The following is a 6,435-nucleotide window of genomic DNA, read 5'->3' on the forward strand; positions in this document are numbered from 1 at the left end:
TGTGTTTTGATTCATTTAAGTTTATATTCCGTATTGTGCTAATCAAAACAAATATATCAATAATCGAGTTGAACATTTTTATTTCAAGAAAAAGGTTCCAGAATTCCATTCAACCCCCCTTCTGTAATTCTTGCTACATTGTTAAGGGACTAACATTATTGTCCCTAGAGACTAAGAACTAAACCAAAGTATAGTTCAGTGTACACAAGATGACTATGATGACCTCAAGTCTAAGGATACTTGTACAACTATCACTATGTGAACATCTGCTGACACGTGAGTGAACTCCATCAGTTGTTCAGCTGTGTGAGTCATGTTCAGTGAACTTATTCTTTAATAAGCACCTACATACTAGCTATAGTATCACCACACAAATGTCTATGAGAACAGTCATCCTTCATAATGAAGCAAGCATAATATGTACCGATCTTTGCGGATTACTAATTACCAGTTAGTAATCCTACAACCAGGAAATATTTAAGTTCAGAGTTATCGTCTTTTAGGTCTCATTATTATGATCTCATCATAATCTATTAAAAAGCTTTACTCTAAACTATGGTATATCTTATTTAAACACTTAAATAGATAAAGCCCGCAATAAAACCAAAACAAGTCTTTTATTAATATCAATAAAATCAAAACATATTACATAAAAGTTATTCCTAAATCATCATACATGATTGGACTTAGGACACATCTCTTTCAGAGGATAGAGTTATTTATCCCATGTATTACCCTCAGGCAGAGTGTGTTCAACAGTAGTCTTCCGTGGTTCCCCCTCTTTCTCCTTTTGCTTTTCTTCTTCATCCTTAACTTCAACTTCTACCTCTTTTGCTTTTTCAGCATCAACAACTTTTCCAGACCTTAAGGTGACAGCTTTGACTTGCTCTTTAACTTCCTTCCTTCCTGACACTTCAGTATCACTGGGAAGTGTGCCAGGTTGATGATTGAGCAAGGTATTGGCTATTTGTCCAATTTAATTTTCCAAGTTCTTGATAGAAATAGCCTGACTTTTGCACAACAACTTTAACTCCTCAAAATCAGCACTAGAAGGTAGAGCATCACCTCTTTCTTGAGGATATGATTACCTTTGAGCAAATTGCTGAGGTTGCTGGAATCCAGGTGGATTAAACTGTTTACTTGCAGCTGCTGATATGGCTGCTGAACATCATTCTGATTATTGCTCCAGCTGAAATTGGGATGATTTATGTTATTAGGATGATAAGTAGCTGGCACAGGCTACTGCGGTCGCTGATAATTGTTCACATACTGAACAGATTCATTAACAAGAGAATAATGATCCATAGCATGAGAGCCTGCACAAAGCTCACACACACTAGCTATTTAATTTACTCCATAGTTGGCTAAAGAATCGACCTTCATGGACAGCGCCTGTAGCTGCGCTGTAATAGCTGTAGCTGCATCAACTTCTAGAATACCTGCTACCTTCCCAGGCATCATCCTTTGAGTCGGGTTTTGATACTCATTTGCAGCCATAATTTCAATGAGATTATAGGCCTCAGTATAGATTTTGGCCCACAAGGCGCCTCTAGAAGCTGCATCAAGCATGGGCCGAGATTGGGCCCCCAAACCATTATGGAAACTAGTGATCACCATCCAGTCAGGCATACCATGATGTGGACACTTTCTCAACATCTCCTTGTAGCACTCTCAAGCTTCACACATAGATTCTCCATATTGCTGCACAAACTGAGTAAGAGCACTCCTCATAGCTGCAGTCTTGGCCATTGGATAGAACTTTACCAGAAACTTTTGCGCAAGATCTTCCCAAGTAATGATGGACCCATCTGGTAAAGAATGTAACCAGTCCTTAGCTTTGTCCCTCAGAGAGAATGGAAAAAGCCTCAGCTTGATAGCCTCATCAGTAACACCATTATATTTGAAAGTATTACAGATCTCGACAAAATTCCTGATATGCATGTTGGGATCTTCAGTCGCAACACCTCCGAAACAAACAGAATTATGCACCATCTGAATAGTGCCCGACTTGATTTTAAAAGTATTGGCCTGAATAGGTGGATGAATGATGCTTGACTGAATGTCATCAATTTTAGGCCGAGAAAAGTCCATAAGAGCTGGATCAGCTTGAACTATATGATCACCCATTGTTTCAGGTTCTTTCTTTTCACTCTCTTTATCCGAATCTTCAATAACTATCTTCTCCGGAAAATCAAGAGCTGTATCTGTCTCCTCAGCTTTATCCAGATTCCTCTTGCGAGTATGAGAACGTGTTTGCATAAACGCTCGCTGGAGTACCTGAAACACAACCGGAAGCAGTAAGTAACAAGTCTTAATCAATGAGTCCTAATGACCACTGATGGCAAGTACATAAACTAAACGAATTAACACGGAGTCCCCAACAGCGGTGCCAAAAACTTGTTAGGAACAAAGCATGCGCTAAATAAATCACGCAAGTATACGCGTTCGCAAGTAATATAGAATGATTTCTAGTTCGTTCCCACAGAGACTCTGATTCACTGTCGCTTCACAAGAGATTAACAGGTTATCTTACATGTTCGCGACGCAAATAAGACGAATAAGAAAAACCTATGCTAGATATCATACAATCACCACATACCAAGGTATTAAACAATTAACTAAAGAAATCCATAGTAAATCCGCTATGATCCTATAATCACGATTAGCCCATAATAGAACTCATCGTCACCATGGGTTCATATGAAAGCATGACAATAACACAATGATATAAACTAATAAAAATACTTAACAAATATAATAAAGTACGTCATAAGAGTATTAAGGGTCAAAGCATAAAGAAAACTAGCATATACTGTTACAATGAATTAAAAGAATCACAAGATAAATGTATGATTCCTCTTCTTCGTTATTGCGTGCTAAAACGGTCTTCTCAATCTTCTTGCCTTCGCTCTCGATTATCTTCTATATAGAAAACGTCTTCCCATAAGGTTTATATAATAACCCAAAAGAACCAGCGCTAACAGAAGCCAATTGAACTCTAATTAATAAAATCCAGATTCTGAAAATCCGCACCCAGGCGGCCGCCTCCTTCTTCTAGGCGGCCGCCTGCTACCAGGCGGTCGCCTGCTCCCATCAGGCGGGCGCCTACATCACTTCTGGAAAATTCCTATTTTTGCTTCTATTTTTGCTGAATTCTTCGCACATCAACCCGGGACTGCTTCCAAGCACTTCCTTAAGCTTATTTTGATAAAATCCACCTATCTAAGCAAGTTATACCCTGAAATACAAAAATACTTGAAAATGCGCCAAATACACAAAATACTCGAGTTCAAGACACCAATTTAAGCCGTTATGAGACGCTCTAAGTGGTATAAAATGCCACCTATCAGCAACTACTGAGGAGGTTAGTAAGCTGACAAAAGCTAATGAGAAGCTTGAGGTTGAGAAGTGTTAGGTCACACAACACTATAGAAGGGGGTTGAATATAGTGTTTATACAATCAAATCGATTTAGAACACAAGTATGTAACAGTAATCAAGTTTATTCAATATAATAAGCTCTGTTACAAAGTAGGTTAAACTACTATATCGGTGATGAACAATATTACTAAGAGCTGCTAGGTTACAATGAGTAATGTTCTCGTGAATGATAACACATATAGTGTAAACCCTAAGCTGTGTTTATATAGTACACAGTTACAAGATATCTTCTAATTGATATGGAATATAATTTTGTCTCCTAAAATATATCAATCATATATTATCTTCTACAAGTCTTCTAGTCTTCTAACTCTAAAGCATATCTTCCAGTGTTTTAGTCATGATCCTCTCCTGTAAATCAGCTGCATTCCTTATCTGAAGTCTTCCCGCACTTAAGTCCTGATATATCTTCTGACGCCTTAAGTTCTGATATAAGTTCTGACTTCAGTAACTCCTGATTTCCAGTAAGTCCTGATAAGTCCTGATATTAAGTTCTGAAACTAAACACATCAGATTAGACATGATATCACAAATATATCTAACAATCTCCCCCAACTTGTAAATTATGAAAAATATTCAAGTTAATAGATTTGATGATGTCAAAAACATTTAAGTACAAATGCAATGAGAGTTTATTTAGACAACTAACTACAACTTACAGTACATGTAGCTTTACTAATATTACTGGATTAATCTGAATCCAAAGTAATTCCTTGTAAAGTTTTTTACCAACTTGTCTTCAGCTTTTCTCAGAACTTCAACTAATTGTGCTTTGACTTGCATCAGTTCTTCATCTTCATTGTCACCAATCTGATAAATGGTTGTTCTGAGTGCATGAATTGATGTTCTTTTAAGACCATCTCCAAGTATGATAACTCTAGGATGTGAAGAGTCTTTATTGTAACATAAGCATTTTCCTTTCAGAATTACTGCTACCTTAGCAGAATTCTTCCTCATAGGAATTTCTCTTCCATCATCTTCAGTTATTTTTGGAATGTATTGAGAAGCTTTTGTACCAGAAATTCTGAGAAAATCTCTTATAGCCTTCAATATGTAATCTGACCATCTTCTTGTAACATCATATTTTACTTCCAGAAGATAGTGAATATGTTGAAGCTCTTTGACAGACTTCTTTAGCACATCAGTATCAGCTAGTCTATAAGTTCTGCCATTATTGAGAAATAAAATTAACTTCTCTTTCATATCTGATTTATCATGAGTATCCATCAAAATTTGAGTAGACAGCACTTTGTCAAGGTGCTTTTGTTTGATTTGTTCATATGTTTTGTTTGTCAAAATGAAAGGATCTCTGAGAGTGACTTCTACTCCTATTTGTATCTTTTCTTCATCAGAACCTAATCCAGCTATATCTCTAGGTTGCTTGGCTCTCAACCCAAATGTTGCAAGTTGATTAATCATTAGATTGGTCTTAGGTTCTACTGGAGTAGCTTTATTCCGTAGCAGCTTCTTCTTATCAGCAATTGTCATCTTGCCCAAATCAACTTGAGCTCTGTCAGAGGTTGATGCCTTGATGACTTGATCAGGATTTGCAGATCCTTCTGTAGCTTGCTATTCTTCACTCTGAACAAATTGAGCTATGTTAGAGGTAATCTTAGATTCTTCTGTCATCTTTCTTCTTTTCAGAGTTTCAACAGTTTCATCTTCTGCAACAGTATCATCAAAGATGTGAACCATTTTACACACAGGATTCATCAAAATTTGAGGAATCTTCATTTTCTGCTTCTTTATTGGTTCACCAATCTTTGCTTTCCCTTTTTCTTTGGGATCAATTTCAACTTGTGATCTTGTCTTGGGCTTTGAAGCCTCAGAAGTTGACCTTTCCTTGATCACAATGCCTTTTTCCTTAGGCCTTGGAGGTTTCTTTGCATTAGAAGCTTTAGACTTAGGATTTGCCTTCTCAGCTGCAAATCTAGCTTCTTCCTCCTTTAGAGTCTCTAAATCCATTCCAGGATTATGCTTGAGAAACAATCTTTTAGCAATTTCTTCATCAAGAGTCCGAATCTTAGGATCCTTATAGTAGACAGTATTCTCCCTTCCCTTAAGCTTCAGAGTTTGTAAGAACTTCTGAGAGTCTTGACTTTCAGCTTGAATCAGAATATCAGAACTTGATATCAGACTTTGATTATTAGAACTTGCTTTCAGAACTTGAGATTCACAGCTTCAGAACTTGTATTCTTCTGTGTAGAAGATTTACTAGAATCAGAAATTAGTTTCTGTGAAGAAACTTTGCTGCTTTGCTTGCCTTGACCTTGACCTTTGCCCTTGCTAGGGTTTCCCTGGTCATCTTCAGAATCATCCTTTTTCTTCAAAGTTTGTCCCGTTAAGCATTTGGACTTAACTACCTTCTCCCCCTTTTTGGCATCATCTGATAGGAGTAGAGAAAGAAGGAGTTCCACTGAAGATTGGATCTCAGTTAATTGAATTTGGTGATCAACTTGATTTTACAAGACCTCATCCAGTTGGGCCTGCTGCTTTTCTTGAACTTTCTCAATAACTTCCACTTTCTCATGAATTGGTCAGATAAACCTCTTTTTGTCTAGTTTGATCTCCATGTCTAGCTTGTCAGTTGATTCTTGAAGTTTATCAACCTTTACTTGAGTTGTGAAGTGTAGACTTTGAAGAGATTTAGTACAGAGAGCTGTGACTTTTAGTTGGTGCTTGAAATCAGAATTTGTCAGCAACTCATCAGCTTTTGAAATATATTCTAACAGAACATTTGAGCTGGGAATGAAGTCAGGTTCATTCCACTTCTTGGTCCATTCAACTCTTCTAAAAGTTTCTTCCCAAGGAACATGAGCATCTTCTTCAACAAACTTAAGCAGTGCCTCCTTCCCAAGAATTGGAGCATTAACTGGAACACTTGCTGGAGAACTGTCTCCGAAACTTGATAAATTCTCATCATCTTCTATTAACATCAGAATGTGTGTAACTGTAGGAGATTCTGGAGTAGCTTCATTTAAATTCTGATCTTCAG

At 37.2% G+C, this 6,435-nt stretch overlaps 1 non-coding gene across 1 annotated transcript; it reads left to right on the top strand.

Moving 5' to 3' along the window:
- Nucleotides 1–1,627: 1,627 nt before the first annotated feature.
- Nucleotides 1,628–1,734, top strand: LOC141709256 (small nucleolar RNA R71). The gene has a single exon (XR_012569842.1). It is a non-coding gene; the product is annotated as a small nucleolar RNA R71 (small nucleolar RNA).
- Nucleotides 1,735–6,435: the final 4,701 nt, after the last annotated feature.

Source organism: Apium graveolens, chromosome 2 (genome assembly GCF_009905375.1).
Source record: "Apium graveolens cultivar Ventura chromosome 2, ASM990537v1, whole genome shotgun sequence".
Lineage (NCBI taxonomy): Eukaryota > Viridiplantae > Streptophyta > Magnoliopsida > Apiales > Apiaceae > Apium > Apium graveolens.